The following is a 19,912-nucleotide window of genomic DNA, read 5'->3' as shown; positions in this document are numbered from 1 at the left end:
AACATTTAAATTTCATTTGCGTCAAAATATTTTCAATGTTGCATCACGAAGTTTTGTCAGTGAACAGGCTGCATTTTCAAAGCAACCAAAATATTTTGACACGAATTAAATTTAAATGTTGAAGTGAGACTAACAGTTTTTGTGTGTTCTTAAATGGCTTACAAACATCTTCCATGCTGCAATTGCTTTTGTTTCAGCACACGATCTCAGATCAAGTCACTTGCTATGCAAGTACATCTCCATGATTTATACAGTATGAAGGCAATGAATTAGCCATATTAAATATTAAGCCTTGTGATATTTATTCTTATTTTCTGTAACTCTGTTAGGATCCCACTGACGTCAAGCTTGTTTCTCATCTTTTCAGGAGTCAATAAATAAAGTATCAAGCTGTCCTGAGGTCAGTTTTTCTCTCTCTTTCTTTCTCTCTGGTTTGTATTTGTATTTCAAAATTGTTCTAATTTAACATGGGAATTGCATTTGAAGTATACATGTCTATGGAATACTCAGCTGTTTATACTCTGATTTCACAAGCTGGTAAAACAACTGAATGTTGTTTGAGACCAATGGAAAATCCATTGCTATATTGTGGTGTCATATTATGGGCTAACCTTAGCTTCTTTATAACCATAGGTGCAGGTATGGCTGTATCATAAGAAGTTTGCTTCCTAACCACATAATTCTGGGTTCATTCCCACTGCATGGCACCTTGGGCAAGTGTCTTCTACTATAGCCTCAGGCTAATCAAAGCCTTGTAAGTTGATTCAGTAGATGTAAACTGAAAGAAGTTCATTGTATATGTATATAAATATATATATATATATATATATTCATTTTGTTTTTCTTATTTCAGGCAGTTGACTGCAACCATACCTTGAAAGGTTTTAGTTGAACAAATCTACCCCAGTACTTTTTTAAACCTAGAACTTATCTTATTGGTCTCTATTGCTGAACTGCTAAGTTACAGGGATGTAAATACACCAACATTGGTTGCAAAGTGGTATGGGGGGGGGACAGATGCAGGCACAAAGACACACATGTAACTATACACATGTAAATATGCGATGGGCTTCTTTCAGTTTCTGCTTACCAAATCTTGTCCAAGGTACCATGCAGTGGGACTAAACTCGAAACCATGAGTTTGGGAAGCAAGCTTCTTACCACACAGCCACGCCTGTGTGTGTACCTTTCTATGTGTGTTTGTCCCCTACCACTGCTTGACAACTGGTGTTGGTGTGTTTAAGTCCTCATAACCTAGCAGTTCAGCAAAAGAAACAGATAGAGTAAGTACCAGGCTTAAAATAAAAAGTACCAGGTTCAATTCATTCGACTAAAAATTTTTCTTAGGACTGAAACAAGTAAAAGATAAAAGATAGCTTCAAAGACTGAAATAGAAAGATATTCCGTTGACAAAGAATTCAATAATAGTTTAATAATGCTCTTCATCAAGGTTTTGTAAGCAGGAAGTTAGGTGCAGGCATGGCTATGTGATGAGAAGCTTGCTTCCCAACCACTTGATTCTGGGTTCATTTCCATTGTGTTGCATCTTGGGCAAGTGTCTTCTACTGTAGCCTCAGGTTGGCCAAAGCCTTGTGAGAAGATTTGGTAGACAAAAAACTGAAAAAAGCCTGTTGTAAATATATATATATATATATATATATATATATATATATATACACACATATATGTGTGTGTGTGTGTGTACATACATCTATGTGTGTACATACATCTATGTGTGTGTGTCTTTGTGTCTGTGTTTGTCACCCCCCCCCCCCCCTGACAGCTAGTGTTGGTGTGTTTACATCCCTGTAACTTAGTGGTTCGGCAAAAGAGACTGATACAATAAGTACCAGGCTTAAAAAGAAAAATAAGTATTGGGGATCAATGATTTGTTTCACTAAAACCCTTCAAGGCAGTGTCTCAGCATGTCCACAGTCAATTAACTGAAACAAGTAAAAGATAAAATATAAAAGATGCTCTTGAGGAGTGAGGAAACATGACAAGGAAGGAGCTCCAGAATGATTATCCTTCTGAGGAAGAGTTAATGTGTTATGTTTTGGTGTGAGATATTATATCAGCTGTAAAGTAGGGGGTAATGGTATGAGGGGAAGAATTTTCATTGAAAGTGAGATATTACTGACAGGTTCATCAAAGGCAGTTGAATTAATGGCAGAAAAATTGATATTAAGGAGGTCATAAACTAGCTTCAAGATATTCTTCTGCTTCGGACATTAAAATGATAGTAATATTTTTTTTCTAAATATATGTTGACACTAAGTCACTCTTCAAAGTAAAATTAATCTATTATCAATGCTTCTAATTTCAGTATTTAACTCTACTGTGGTTACTTCTAATGCTGAAAACCTCAGAAGTAATCAACTCACCTGTTAATTACTTAAATATATGGAATGCATTTCCTTATCATTAAATTATCAATTAATTTAATTTTCTAGTACTGCTCAATGTTTCCTATGCACATTTTATGTGGTATGTTAGTTGCTTCAGCATGTATAAATGAAGTCTATACTTCCACTGATGAAACCTAATTATCTAGAATGTCTTTAGTTGTCTCCCTTGCTTCCTTGGCGAACTGGTATTGATAGTTAATTCTTAATATTTTATCTAATCACAACATTTAAAGTAGTTAATTCTGATGTTAAAAATAATAGCAATAATGAAACTTTACCTTCAATGAAAACTGCCCTTTTAAGATTTTCTGACTTAAATATGTAGCATTTGTCAACAAGACAATAAATAGCTAAGAAAGAGAATTATATCACTGTTCTTCTGCTCATGAGATATTTTAGCACAAATTGTAGCATTTTCTGTACATACATGGCCTGACAATTTCTGATAATCATTGAAGGAGACACTATATTTTATCCAGTTTTGTTATCCTAAATTGTTAAAATTGCAAAGAAAAGGATTAGTCATAAATAATTCCATCATGGAAAATTTCTAACAAAGCAGAAATGCACACCTTATATGAGTTTATGGATCTCACTTCTAAAATACTGTGTTCTTCACATTCACCTACATAATGAGCTGTGTAAATATATTTACATTTTCCTCTAACAACTACCATAATTTCTGCTGCAACTGCCAACTGATCACTTACTAAAGAAAGACCTAAAAAGGTCACAAGTACTGCTTTGTTTGCTCAGACTAATGAATAAATTATTAATACACCAACACAGCATGAATTTTAGATAATCATGCATGCCGAGATGAAATATATTTTTAAAACATGCCATTCAAATAGTATAACACAAGTGCTTGATAGCATAGCATGGGTGTCAAACTAACTGCACAGATTTTTTTTTAGAAGCATTTTCAATTTCTTGACAGAGTTCACTCAATTCTAGTTGCTGTTATGCCTAGACCCCCTTTTCTCCACCAGCTTGTAATCATATAGCTACATCTTAATTCAAAGAGGATGAGCTAATTTGCATAATACTATTAGATTAACAATTGTTAAGAAAGAACTGATATGCTAACACTACTTGAATAAAACAAAATTCAGTAGATTGGAGTATATTTATATTTTACTCTAGTTGACTGGAATACTTTTTATTTAAAGGTATCCCTTGTATAATGGCAGCTTCACATTCTTGAAAAGTCTTAATATATTGTGAGATCTTTTAATGAGAAACCTATTTTCCTACTGACTTCCATGCTATGTAATATGGAACTCAATGGGAAAATCTGTTATATGTAATTACAGCAAGAGTTTCATTAGCATAAAGCTTCCATGAAATTGAATGTATTTTAAACACACACGCACACACACACACACATGTAAATAGTAACAAATATATCAAACGTATTTGTTTATATGTATATATATGAAAATAACTTTTTTTTAAAAACAACACACTCATTCTAAAATGCATACATCTGAGTCTATCATGGGTCAACTAACACATTGAAATGTAACTCTCTTTTGGAAAATTCTTCCCTGATGAAATACCCAATTAACCAGCTTTAACATGAAAATTTGAATTAAATTAATTTAATTTGGTTTCTGTAATTTAACTAATTGGATATGGAAACGGCTGTAGGACTAGAATTTCATTATATAGATTTGAATATCTTTAAATAAACTGATGTCTGCATATCAATTTCTCCATTTTCTTCTTTTTCTCATTCATAAATATTTTAAATAGCTATATATTTATCAATGCAAAACTAATATGTTTAGTTCTCACAGAACATTGGTATAAACCAGAGGACTAAGATGCTAGCTTCCCTTAAAGGATTATAAGTTCTTGATACAATTATATATATATATGAGATGATGCTGAAAGTTCCTTGCTTTAAGGGTATGTATATATATATATATATATAGATAGATAGATAGATAGATAGATACACACACACATAAATAGTAAGGGATTACTCAAAATGTTTGCTATACCACTTTGTAATAATCCTTATTATTATTATTGTTGATATATATATATATATATATATATATATATGTAGGATGCTGAAAAGTTCCTTGCTTTAAGAGTATCACAAAAAGCCTTCTGAGTTCTTTTACAGGGCTTAGTAAAAACTGAAGGGCCACAACAATAAGTGTGTGAATCTGAGAGGCGAATATATATTGAATGAAATTATAATTAGCTGATCCTCCTGTATTTTCTTTTGCCCAAAGTCAGAAATTTTTCAACACCTCCCCATTTATATATATATGTGTGTGTGTGTGTGTGTGTGTGTGTGTGGTGTGGTGTGTGTGTGTGTGTGTGTGTGTGTGTGTGTGTGTGTGTAAGAAAATTTGTTTTGAGCTTTGAAAATGCCCCTGAATCTCAATACAGGTAGTTGTTTTTAAATTTGGTAATAGATTGTCAAAACCAGTTTGGTATTTGAATAAATCTATTACAAAATTCAAAAACGATTTCAAACCCCAAAACAAATTCTTCTATATTTTTCCTGCATGGGAATACATTTCTTTCCATATATATATATATATATATATATATATATATATATATATATATATATATAGACAACTATGTGTAATGTGTTACCCAAAATGAAAACTATAACTGTCACTAAGTATGTCTAGGGTGTTAGAACATCTACATTGCTAGAAATAAGAGCTAAAAAGCTCTAATACTGTTGATAAGGCACATAATTGTATATATATCTACTGACAGGGGTTATAATTGTCTGAATTGCTACAGAACTAGCCAAAACTGCATATAATAACAAAAATAGGAAATGCTTATTATGCATAAATAAAATCTTTTTCCTAATTAGGACCAAAATCCCGATTATTAATAGTTTGAAGGAAAGAAACGTTTCATGCCTTCACAGAATTGGATGTACTTTCTCTAAATTCAAGTAGAACTCAGGTCTAGATACCGCGCATGCTTTTAATAATACATATTTAAGTTAACCACTATTCTTATGCTAGGTTATGGCATATGTAATGCTGTTATCTACATACATAGATCTAATATAAGAAAATACCTAGTACTAGGATACCGCTTTTCGCTAGGGATAACTAATTATACCCTGCTGACATTGGGCTGGCTAACACTTGATACTTAAGTGAACATATATGTGGGTACATAGATGTGCATGTGTATGTATGTATGTATATATATATATATATATATATATATATATATATATATATATGTATGTGTATATATGTGTATGTATGTGTGTGTGTGTGTATATGTGTGTGTATGTATGTGTGTGTGGGTGTGTATATATATATATAGCTACAGAAATTAGGAGGTAAACCTAGCTTGATATTAACATATAGGCAGGAAGACATACACTAGAAAATGGGTAGCACTGCAGACACGGCCCCTTTATCAAAACTAATAGAAGTAGCTATGCGTATAGCTATGTGTGTATGTGTGTGCACATGTAGATGTACCTACATGTTGTTTTCGTTGGTATTGTTCTTGTTGCCGTTGGTCTTCTATTACTAGAGATACTCCTCCTGTGTGTATGCACATGCATATCTATTTGCTTGTGAGTGCATGCGTGGATGTATGTACATGGATGTGGATATCTATATGGATGTATGTATATGTATATGTGTATGTATATATATGTATATATATATGTATGTGTATATATGTGTATGTATATGTGTGGGTATATGTATATGTGTGTGTGTATGCATGTATAAGTATGTGTGTGTGCGTGTGTATTTATGTATGTGTATATGTATAAGTGAGTATGTAGTTGTATACATACGGATGTAATGATAGTTGGCCACACAGTTGTGTATGTATGAATAAGTATGGGTATATGTGAGGGGACATAATGCGTATAAGGATGTATATCTGGATATGTATGGATGAGAATGTATTTAACCTCATTGTTACTGTTGTGGCTATAGAATTAAGAGATGTGTGGCTGCGCGCATACATATGTATATACATACACGCACGCATGAGCGTGAGTACGGGGGGGGGGGATATACATAGCACGCGTGTGTGTGTGGGGGGGGGGGGTGCGCAGGCAGGCTAGCATCTTGACCGGCCAGTGGCTATCCAACCGTAGCTAAGCGTAGGCAGTTTAAAACAATAGTTGCCCAATTGGAAGGAGGAAGTTAACGGTAGTAATTAACCCTCCCCCATTAGCAGCAGAATGGTAGAGCCGTTGGAAGAGGCAACAGGATATCTTACACCGCTAAGTTTGAAAGTTTGGCATATTATTGTTGTTGTTATTGTTGTTGTTGTCACCATCATCGTCACCATCACTGTTATTGCTACTAGAACATTAATAACTTGTATAAAATGAACTTCTACAGAGAACCTTCCAATATATACAGAAATGACACACACTCAACAAAACTTCCTTTCTAAAAAACACTTACAGCTTTCTAGATACGGCTAATAGCGCTGATGCCACAAACAACGTATGTGGTGGAATGTTTGCTTATAAAAACTTGTATATGCACACATGAGAGTAAGGGGACATCCGAGTAAGGCTGTGCACACGAACCCACACATATAGATGTGCATTGGAGTGCCTATAGCGACCTATCTATAATGTTTGTAGGCTTTTTGGGTGCCTTGTATTTTTAAGGGTTTTTTACATATATTTTTTTTAAAATATTTTTGCTTGTCCCACATGCTATACCTTCATTTATGTATTCTTTATTATTATTATTATTTTTTTTTTTTCCTGCTGTACCCTTATTTTTATATTTTGATTTCAATTTTATTTTTTATTTTTATTTCTATCTTATTTTTGCTGTTGTTTTTCTTCTGGTCTCTACCACACCTCTGTTTTTACCTCTTGCTTTACATTTGTATGTAACCCTTTGTGAATCTCTGAAGAGGCCTAGAGGTTCGGGCATGTAACCCCATTTCAAAATGTCATCCGATAATCACTCCGGAAAGGAATATTCGGATAGAATGGGGCTTGCTAAAACTAGGCCGAAACAGCTGTAAGATTAAACTTCTGCTCATCCTCTAATTCCTTATGTACTTTGTACTTCTATATGTAAACCATGTTGGCAAAATAACATAGTCTGCCATAGACACCTGTGCTTTGGTTCTTTCTTTCTTTTTCTTTTCTTCCTTTTTTTGTCACTTTTGCTATGAATTAAATTAATGAATTCAACGGGATACACCGTCTGCAAGTAGTTGGGTTCAGCATATTATCCTCCATTTTCTAATTGTTACACAAATTTTGGGTAAAACCTCCTCTTTTACCCGCTCCCATTGATTGCACCTAGTATAACGCTAATGTAGCAATAATTGGGTACCCTTCCAGCAATATACTGGATAGATACTATCCCTTAGTGGGTTGAACCCCCAACCCCTAACTCTCTCACGTTATATATATATATATATATATATATATTGATATACCAAAGTTTCTTATCAAGTAAACATATTTGTTGAGAAAAGAGGAGGGAAAATGCAATGATCTAATGACTCCTAAGAGCTTTAATAAAATCACATATAACGACAGTAAAGATCACATATAAGTGATCACATATAAGGACAGTAAAGATTTCAGTATAAAGGACAGCAATCTTGAAAACAACGAGGAAAACATAGATGAAATTTAGAATTGTGTTTTGTCTGAAATGAATTACTCTAGAAGTTATGTATCAAATTTCACAAGAGCAACAAAAGTAACCTTAAATTAATTGTTATTGTCTACACTAATAGTTCACTTTAAGTAGTAGATACATTTTGTTAACTGTTATCTTGGTGAAAGTCACTATCTTGGTTTTCTGTAAGATTGTATTAAGCCATCATTGTGGCTGTAAATAAACATAGTTGCAATTGCACATAACTTATGACTTGTTAAATCAACCTCCTTAATTTTTTTTTTCCTCTGTGAATAGTAGACTTTGTTGTAAGTGTTTTGCTATATTGAAAGTATGCCACTGCCCTGCTGTTTTGCTTTCATTACACTATGAAACTGATACACCTTCTTGTGCAGTATAATTTTGTTACAGTGTAATACTACGAGTAATTATCACTGCCTGCTCTCACATCATAATAATGCAACTATTAAAAGTAATTTTAGTAGATACACACATGCACACATGCATGCATGCATGAACACACACACACACACACATGCACACATGCACACATGCATAAATTGGGAACCTTTAGTTATGATAGACTTTTTATAATTTTACTTTTATTTTGCGAGAATATCCAATGCTAGTTCTGAAGAATATGATGACTCTAACATTCTTCAAATTATAAGGTATCAGAATCAGAAGATACCAAATCTTTAGATTCCTTTGGCAATGAAGATCTGCAGCTTAATGCTATATTAAGATAGATACAACTCTAGAGCATAATTTTTAATTTTTGAAACAAACCAGGTAAGTAAATTACATCAGTCTGAACTACTCAGAATCAGTAGATTATTTTTTGGTTTTATTTACTCCAGACCTCGTTGAAGCAATTGTGGAGAAAGCTAAAAGTTATAATAAAGTGAAACTACCTTGAGAAAAAGACCTTAGTCTGAGGCCGAATGAAAATGAGATGAAGGCAGTCCTGGAATTGCTTAACATGGGGTCTAATAAAAAAATGATGCATGTTTCACTGATTATTCTAAGTAAATCTCTCACAGGATGCCCTATGTTTTGCTTCAGCTTTTAGATGTGTAGATTTATGCTATCTTTATTAATTCTGAATACACCTTTGGTTGAAAATGATGGACCTGATGGATTCTCAGATGCTTCAAAGTGTAGTCCCTCTCTTATCACAGAGGTCAATGTACAAAGAAAGAAATTTCTGCAAGTGAAAGTCTGGGTTTCAGGGAAGATATTCAGATATGCTGTATATACTGAATGAACAGTAGCATAAGTTTGGGATGAAGTGTGAATGCTCTGTAAACCAAGTCCAGGTTATATGCATACTATTATCATGTATAGGAGTAAAGTATAAGAGGAGGCAAAGCAACAGACAAAGATACAAAAGGGTTGTCATGAAACTTCTTCCCTAATTTTACACATAGATTATCACTTCTACATTGACAATATCTACACATCTCCAGTTTTGTTTCATAATTTGTACTGTCAAAACACTCTTGAAACAGAAATATATCAAGAAACTAAAAGGTGTTACCTTGAAGTGTTAAACAAAAAATATTCCAGATATGCAATGTTGTAGCATCACAATTTTACTCACTGCCTTGCTGTTGAGTGTAAAAATAAGGAAACATAATTTTGTTGTCATCAGAAAATTTTGCAAAATTGAAAGCAGCCAATCACAAAATGAGAGAAACAAAAGCCAGAAATTATTGAATAGCACAATCATTATATTGGTGGAGTTGATCCTTGTAACATACACTGCTTTGGGTGTAACATGGAAGTGGACAAAGTAGGTATTCATGAAAGTTCTGGGCTCTATGACTCTGAATTCTTATGTCGTGTTCCAATGTTTCTCAGATAGCAGGCAAGAAAATAATGCCATGATGGAAATTTCAAATATGATTACTTAAAAGACTTGTAGGGTTTATTGTTATTGCAAGTAAAGGGGGGCACTTCACTAATTTTAGACAACATCCACATGCCAGGCATCAGAGAACTTCATCTGAAGCAGACAGACAAATTGTCTGTTGGAAAGTGTAAAAAAATCTGTGTTGTATGTACTAGACTTAATCTACTTCTCCAAAGAAGAAAAGTACAAACTTTATGTGAGGCTTATGGGGAGAGACTTTTTGGGGGACTTACTGAGAGAAATACTGTCTAGATGGTTAGCACTTTTTTTTCTATAGGGAAAGCTTTTTTGTTTTCTTTTGAATTTATATTACTGATAATGATATTCTTTTTGTTAATTTCAGTACAAAACTTACAACACCAATACAAACTTCAAAGGTGAAAAAGCTTTATTTTTAAGTTTTTCTTCTTTTTCGTCCCCAAAATCTAGTCACTTTAAACAAAATATATGAAATATATGCAGCAACATGTAAAAATGCTCATGCAGCATCACATAAAAGCACCTGTGTGGTGCTATATAAAAGTGCTCATGTGGTACCACGTTAAAGCACCCATGTGGTGCCATGTAAAAGCACCTAACACACTCTGTAAAATGGTTGGCATTAGGAAGGGCATCCAACTTAGAAACCATGCTTTAATCAGACAGGAGTTTGGTGCTGCCCTACCAGCTTATCAACTCTGGTCACAGTATCCAATTCATGCCAGCATGGACAACGGACATTAAATGATGATGATGATGGTTTCTGAATTTAAAATATACTGATACATTCTTTACTATGATGTAACAAAATGGATGAAATCAAGCTAAACAAATTAAGAATAGATAAAGCAACCATAAACTTAATTTCTAACAATTAATTATGTAATCTTCAATATGTTTTTATATGTAATTATGCTCATAACAGTTTAAAAGGATTCAGTTACTATAGTAATATCTACAATGAAGAAAGGGCTAGGCATAATTTAGAAACAAATGGTAAGATATGATATGTTCTTTTGAGCCATAAGGTTTCAATAAAGTTGCTTTAGTACCAATAATGTTAAGTGGATGAGAAATTTGAGACTGTGTGTTTCAAAAACACACAAAGACTGTAAACTTCACTTCTTAGAAACCAAATTTAACCTATGTAATCTTTACAGAGCACTTACTTAAAATGTTTCTGAATGACAGAGAACTTGAAGCATGTTCAGTTATGTGCCTTCTTAAGAAACAAATCAAAACTATCAGAGGCAAGTATGAATTCATGGCTTTTGTGTTATTAGTCTAGTTTATGTCCTTTCATCTTAATTGTCTGTGTGAAATGTAGGTTCTGTGTTTCACTCTCATGATCCACTTCTGTGGGGAAAAAATTAGCAAAATAAGAAGCAAAATAAGGGAGTAAAATTGGAATACAATGTTACTAGAGAAGTTGATAGTTCTCAAATGAATTGTTTGATGAGACTAAATGCCATATGGTAATTAAAAATGCAATATAAGCCCAATGGATAATGTTTGTTGGAATAAATATATGAGCGTTTTTAGTGAGATAGATCTTAATTAATACTTATTGAAAAATTGACCATTGGCAGAAAAATTAAAACAGTTATGAAACAAGTAGACCATCCTTTCCATGGTAAATATGTGATTAGGAATTGGTCTTATGAAATGTAATTTCATAAGACTCATTCTTCATCTACAGGGTAGAGAGGATTCTTTAGTCTTGCTCCAATAAAATGCATCTAACACACTCTGTAAAATGGTTGTCATTAGGAAGGACATTAAAACACAGAAGCCATGCCAAAAATGAGTGAGACATGGTCACCAATCCATCTAGTGGGCTGGGGTATTAACTTCAAATGTGAAGTCATTCTATCTGTGACAGCTTGTTCAATCCATGCTAGTCTGGAAAGCGAATATAAAATAATGATGATGATCATCATCATGACCATGGTGGTGGTAGCGGTTGTGTAAGCATCTGTGGTAATGACAACGACAACTGCTCAAAATATATTGCTATCGCTCTGGGTTTTGCATTCAGAATACCACTGTCTGTTGGTTATTTCAAGCCAAAGTAATTTTAACAATTATGTATTTTGATATTCACGAGTTCGAGAATGATTTTAAATCAAATGAGTTTGGATGGAAAAATTGAAGAATTTAAAATGAACGATAAAAAATAAAACATATTTGAATTCAGAAAAATGCATTAAAGTTTAATTTTCATTAATTTTATTGAACTTCATTAATATGGTAAAAATAATTGAATTATAAAAATAGTGGTATTCAAGCATCTAAAGTTATCAATACTATGTGAAAAAGAAAACTTTTAATGATGCATGACGTTTAAATTTGCAGAATTGACCAAAATTCTTTCCCTTCAGAATTTCAAATTGGCAAAAAAAAAAAAAGAAACAAAAAATACACACGTAAAAAAACAAAAAACAAATTTTTTAAATAAAGAAATAGAAAGAGAACTAATGAATCAGTATAGAATGCTACAAGTGAATTGTGCACTTACTCTGATTGATTTTTACAGGTTGATTAAGTGCTGATTAACTTAATTGAATCAATTTACAAAAAAATCAAGTTAGGATCAATAAACCAGAGAACCTTTTCTGGGACATAGTTATTTTGAAGCATAAAATGTCAAATACTTAGGGGCAAATTTTTCTTGGGATTGGAGAAGCACCATCAAAGTTTAAAAAAAAAAATGCTTGAATTTATAAGTAACAAAAAGTTGGTAGGTTTGATACTACAAACTTTAAAAATGCTAAAAAAAAAACCCAAAAAAACCGAAGACAAAAAATGAAACTAAAAAATGTTTCAAAAAATCGATCACAGTTTATAATCAGTTTTATAAATTCTGATAATCATACTATTTTATTCATTTTTAAATGAAGACTTGAAGAAGCAAGTGAGGAATGGGTTGCATAGGATAGGCAATGTTAATTTGAGTGAGGTGAGAGAATTGTTTGGACTTAAAGGCATGAGCTGCTATGTGCATAGGTGATAGCTGTGATAGTATAGGTAGGTGATGTGAAGAAGAATAAATAAAAAAGGCAATGAAAGCAAAGCTCAGCAAAAGATAAGGAAGGCAAGTAGTGGCTGTGTGGTAAGTAGCTTGCTTACCAACCACATGGTTTTGGGTTCATTCTCACTGCGTGGCACCTTGGGCAAGTGTCTTCCACTATAGCCTCGGGCCGACCAAAGCCTTGTGAGTGGATTTGGCAGACGGAAACTGAAAGAAGCCCGTCGTATATATGTATATATATATGTATGCGTGTGTGTATGTTTGTGTGTCTGTGTTCGTCCCCCCAACATCGCTTGACAACCGATGGTGGTGTGTTTACATCCCTGTAACTTAGCGGTTCAGCAAAAGAGACCGATAGAATAAGTACTAGGCTTCCAAAGAATAAGTCCTGGGGTCGATTTGCTCGACTAAAGGCGGTGCTCCAGTATGGCCGCAGTCAAATGACTGAAGCAAGTAAAAGAGAGTAAGAGTAATAAGGATGTTGGACATCATAGACAGGATGACACTAATGACAGGAATGACAATATGCTATACATAATTGTCAAAATTAATGCTTGGTGTAGAACAATTGATGGTAGAATGATGAAGATGATAAAGACGATGATGATGATATGATGATGATGATGACAATGATAATGAGGAAAAAGCGAAGGAGGATTAGCAGACAAAACTCTATGCTTTTCTCTGGTTACTGTTAAAACATTGACTTGTTTGAGTTATTACTTTTTCATGATTGTTAAGATTTAACTATAAAACACATTAGTGAACAAAATTTTGACTTCCTTGTGGGAAAGTAGATGTTTGAATTGGTAAAGTAATGGATAAGATGACTTATTAGTTATTCCTCTTTACATTTGAGTTCAAATCCTGCTGTGGTCAACTCTGATTTTCTACCCAAGTTCCTGGTTCAACATGTACACACACACACACACACGCACACGCACACACACACACACACACAGGCACACACACACACATATGCACACACACACACACACACACACACACACACACACACACACACATACAAGTGTATCTCTGGTATACATATATCATTAATCCAAAAAACATGGAGAAAAACACACGAAAGAACAATGACATGAGGACATGATACATGCAAAGTATTAATAAGACGTTCAGTGAAGGAAAGAAAGGATGTTTTACGTTTCGAGCAAAGCTCTTCTTCAAAAGCAGGAGACAGAGGAAAGTCGTAAAGAAAAGGAAGACGGAGAAAAAAAACTTGCCAATGATCCACATGTAGTTACATTTTGGAATGATATATATATATATATATATATATATATATATATAGCTAGAAATAAGAGTTAAAATACTCTTAATGCTGTAGGATGAGTGCAGTCAGATATATGTTGACAGGGGGGCATTAAGCGTATTCTAACTTCTATTTCTAGCAATGTAGGTGTGTTGGCACGTTTACTATGAAAAAATTAGAGTGCTCAGAGCGAGTCCCGCTGGCTTGCATACAAAAAAACGTTAGTGGCGACTAATTTTTTCCTTTTTGGTATCACATTGCACCTGGCTGTTTATATTAATTCTTAGTATATATATATCATCATCATCATCATCATCGTTTAACGTCCGCTTTCCATGCTAGCATGGGTTGGACGATTTGACTGAGGACTGGTGCAACCGGATGGCTACACCAGGCGCCAATCTAATTTGGCAGAGTTTCTACAGCTGGATGCCCTTCCTAACGCCATTTTTGGTTAATACAATCAAAAATGGATAAAATCTCTTACAAGAATTTTATCAGGAAGCTAGTGTGCAAAAAAAATTTGTATGGGAAATTTCTATTCCCAAGAATATACTTATTCGTTTATATATATATAAAGGGCATTACTACAGAATAATGCCACACACTAGACTTCCCAAATAAACACATTTTAGTACTGAATGCGAGGAAAACAACTTTTGAAAGAAACCAACATTTATTTGGGAAGTCTAGTGTGTGGCATTATTCATAGGTGAGACGGCAAGAAGTTTGGCTGAGCGTGTAAACGAACATTGGAGGGACTATAATAACCAAAAACAAACCTCGGTGCTCTACCAGCATGCCAAAGAACAACATGGTGGTGTACTGGACAGAATTAACATAGAAATCCTGTCTAGACACCCCGGTGACGCATCGTTGCGACAAATACAGGAGTCGGTCCTCATAACTGAAACGCAACCAATTTTAAACACCAAATGCACGTAGATGAGGGCCTTACAATTGCCCATGGTTGCATGTGTTGTTCACACATATGATGCGGAATATGAACGTAAATAAATTAATTAAAAAGTCTCTATCTGATCTGATATAAACGAAATTGTTACAAACACACATATGGACGCACATACTTACATATAAGCACGAACACATAAGTGCGTGCACACATATGAGCGTGCACACATACGAGCTTGCACACACTCACATGCTCATACCAAACAGTTTCGAAACAACGCCAAAACAACGCCAGATCATATATTCAAAATAAATGGAAGTGGAGAGACAAGTTACTGAAGAGATTGCAAGAGTGCAATGAAATAATTTAACAAAAAACTATATAAATTAATAAAGGACTGAACCAGTGCGTGTGTTTATTACCGGCATAATGACTCTCCCAAGGTTTAATTGTATATATATATATATATATATATATGGAATATATATATGGACTATCAGAACAAGAGGAGACATGTGGGATGGAAAGTAGCTGAAGAGGTCACAGAATATGTGATGAAAGATTTCCAGACAAAAGACACCAAAATATGAATAATAATAAAACTGAAGTGAAGAACGAATATATAAAGCGTATGATTAACTGGCAAAAACAAAAATGACCAACCCTAAATATAACAACACACACACACAATAGACTCAAACATATACCAGTTATATATTGACATCTATTTGATTAACTATACCATTTCTTTGCAACTGTGTAACCTTGTCTCGAAGTTATAAATCAATATTGCCACTGAAATTCAGTATGACAGCCGAATGCTATTTAAGAGACTTCTAATGTCACAGTCTCAATAAAATATTTATTTTAACTACAAATTTTTAATAAATCTCCCCAAAAGACTTGTTATAAGTTTAAGATCACTTTCCCCATTATTTTCTTCTCATTAATGGACAACAATTAATCACTTGATGTCACCATTGACAAATTTGGTAATCTGATCATCCCCTTGGTGATTTTTTTTCTCTCTTACTATTGCTAGCTGTTTGTTAATCTGTTATTTCTAACCTCAATGTCTTTTATACATTATTTAAAGATGATGTTAGTAAAAAATATCAAATATTATTCCCATTATGCTAAACACAATATCAACAAAACTAGATTAAGATTTATATTTTATTTTGAATTTTTCTTCATTACTGTATTTTATTTCTTAATGCAGAGAAAAAAGCTCTACTTTTAGCCTTAAGTTAGGAACAATCTAATATAATAAACTCTCATTATTATTCAATCCCAAAATCTGTCCTGTAGAGCAAACTTGTAATGAAATGCATTCCAGTTTCAAGTGACCTGTATTTTCATTCTTTTGGTATCTAAGCATAATATGTTCTGGAATTCATTATTCAATTCTTTTATTCTTTTACTTGTTTCAGTCATCTGACTGCAGCCATGCTGGAGCACCACCTTGAAGGGTCTTAGACAAGCAAATTGACCCCAGGACTTATTTTTAAACGTAGTACTTATTCTATCAGTTACTTTTGCTGAACTGCTAAGTTACAGCAATGTAAATACACCAACACCAGCTGTCAAGTGGTAATGTTGGGACAAACACAGACACAAAAACACACACACATAAAAATATACATACATATGTATATATGACAAGCTTCTAAGAGTTTCTGTCTATCAAATCCACTCACAAGGCTTTGGTTGGCCCAAGGTTATAGTAGAAAACATTTGTCGAAGGTGCCACACAGTGAGTCTGAACCCAGAACAATGTGGTTGAAAAGCAAGCTTCTAACTATACAGCCAAGCCTGCACCTAAATGTGTATTTCCATTTTTAAAGCTTGTTGGGTGCAACTTGGTGGTGATTTGACTGCCATCTTTAGCATGCTGAGCAACCATAGGCTACTGTAAACACTCACTCAGTGGTAAATAACATTTATAAATATGTTCACCTCAGCAGGGTGTTTGGATGGGCATCAAGTTGTAAAAACCATACCAGAATAGACTCAGAAGTTTGGTGCAATCTCCTGCCTGGTCTGCACTTGTCAAATTATCCAACCCATGCCAGCATGGAAAGCGGTTTTTAAATTATGATAATGATGAGGATGATGAAAAATGCTCAAAAGTACCATGTCAGATTTTCATGACTTTTACATTTTCTAAAACTATTTTAGAATTGACCAATTACCTTTGTCACTGCTGCTTTGAAAGTTTATTGCATCACTAAAATTTTTGGCACAAGACCAGCAATTTTGGAGGCGGGGTTAAGGCAGTTACATCAACCCCAGTGTTCAACTGATATTTATTTTATCGATCCCAAAAGGATGAAAGGCAAAGTTGAGCTTGATGGAGTTTAAACTCTTAAAGTAAAGACAGATGAAATGCCACTAAGCATTTTATCCAGCAAGCACTTTTAAAAAGGCAGCACTTTTGGGTCTGCTGGAGGCAATATGTGTTTTATTTTTTGTGGGGTCCAGGGACAGCAAATGGAAGGGCTGCCCAGGGCATCACATACTCTAGCTACGCTAGTGCCAGTATGCTAACAACTCTGCCAGCTTGACACCCTATATCACTTCATAAATATTATCAGTGGAATGATTTAAAAACTGCTTGACATTTGTTTCACACTTTTTCAGTAATAGTAGTCTAGTAATCTCTTTTAATCTATGAAATGGTAAAGAATTTCTAGCAAAGTATGCACCCAAGTTTCTCGTAAATTAAGACCACACTTTGGCCATGAATGACCATGGGGTGCACCTAGGAACTTCCTCTCTGAGGCAAGTTTGTTTATGGAAGTCTGGGCAAGGTTGTTTATGGAAGACTAGCAGTCACCTATGCATACCATACCACTGATGTTATCCAAGGGAAAGGCAACAGCTGATACAACTTGGCACCAGTGATGTCACAACCTATTTCTACAGATGAGTGAAGTGGAACAACATGAAATAAAGTGTCTCGCTCAAGAACACAACACACAGCCTGGTCCAGGAATTGAACTCTCTACCATATGATTGTGATCCTGACTCTTTAACCACTGAGCCATGTTCCTTCTCTTAGATTATAATTAGTTTATTAGCATTTTTTTTGCTCAAATTCTTTATAAATTTTAGTCCTTATTTGTCTTAAAATTTGTCTCCAGAATTTTAAAGGGTTTATAAAGAGTAATGTTCATCAGTTTTTATATTGGTTAACTCATCTGATACAAACCAATCTGAAACCTTCCCTGGTTCTGTGATACAAATTTCCCCTTTTAAAGTGAACTAAATTAAAACCTTCCAGCAAAAGTTCATGCTAATTTATGTTTCTAATACCTGGTTAATAAAGACAAAGTTATTTTATTAAATCTTTCATAATTTTTTAAATTAATTGAAAACAAGGCAGTGATTTTCATTAGGAATATTGCAATAAAAGGATTAAGTGGATGAAAGGTAAATTTGTTATCTGGTGAACGATATTTCGACATCTCGTGTGTCTTCAACTGGTTCATTTTTTGAACCAGTTGAAGACACACGAGATGTCGAAATATCGTTCACCAGATAACAAATGGCACTCTTCTTTTAATTTTGACTCTATTATTATTATTATTATTATTATTATTATTGAGTGAGAGAGCAGTGTATGCCATCAAAGTGACACTGGGGTAAAATATACAAAGCTCAATATACCCATCATGACTACCTGTCTGATAAGGGTACACCAGGTACGTGCATCACAACCATATGTGTGCTACAATGTACATGATAACACTTCCAATCAATTAAGATCAGAAGCCATGAGAGCCACTGCCTGGTACTGCATCCGGGCAAAAAATATTATTATTATTATTATTATTATTATTATTATTGGGTGAGAGAGCAATGCATGCCATCTAAGTTACACTGGGGTACAAATATACGAAACCCAATATACCCATTATGACTACCTGTCTAATAAGTATACACCAAGCACATGCATCACAACCATATAAATATGATATGGTGACCTTATATCAAGATAAACAGCACAGGACCTTGCAGGTGGGGCCCAGTTAGAACTTTCTTCAGGTTGAGTAACCCATCCCACTGAAAAGGTCTCTGAATGGGGATTATTTGAGGATGATGAACAAAACACCCATGTTTCCAGAGATGAATTATTCAAACCCTAAAGAATTCCCCTCAACACATGGCTATGATGCTCCCTCACTACTCCTGTTTGTGATCAGGGATGTATATATATTGTAAGCCACAAAGGGACATGCTCAACTGGTTAAGATCAAGCAACTAACAAGCAAGTCTGTGGTAGTGAGCAGAATATTTGCTGCAGCCCATCTTTTTACATCAAGACAAAAGATGTACACTATAAATCCTGTCATTATTTTTCTTTTCTTCCTGTCTATTTTGATTAGTTCATTTAGTGTCCAGTTAAGGATATTGTAGTTGTAACTTATAACTGGGATGGCTAAAGTGTTGATAATACCTATTATCTTGTTATTCACACTGAGTTCTGTTTTCAGTATTAATCTAACTCATCTATAGTATTCTTTTTTATTTTCTCTTTCATTTGTGTGTGTTGAACCATATCTAGTTCATTGATTCCTAAATATTTGTATGTCTGGCTTTGGTCTAATTCTCTTATTTCATTTGCTTTATCTAGTGTGATGTTGCTATTCTTAACTAGTTTTCCTCTTTTCAAGGTTGCTTTGGCACATTTTTCTAAGCCAAATTTCATATTTACTTTTTTGGTAAATCCATGTATTGTCTGTAGTAATGTTTCCAGTTGT

This window comes from Octopus bimaculoides, chromosome 3 (assembly GCF_046866305.1).
Source record: "Octopus bimaculoides isolate indiv1 chromosome 3, ASM4686630v1, whole genome shotgun sequence".
NCBI lineage: Eukaryota > Metazoa > Mollusca > Cephalopoda > Octopoda > Octopodidae > Octopus > Octopus bimaculoides.
Note: the sequence above shows the minus strand (reverse complement) of the source record.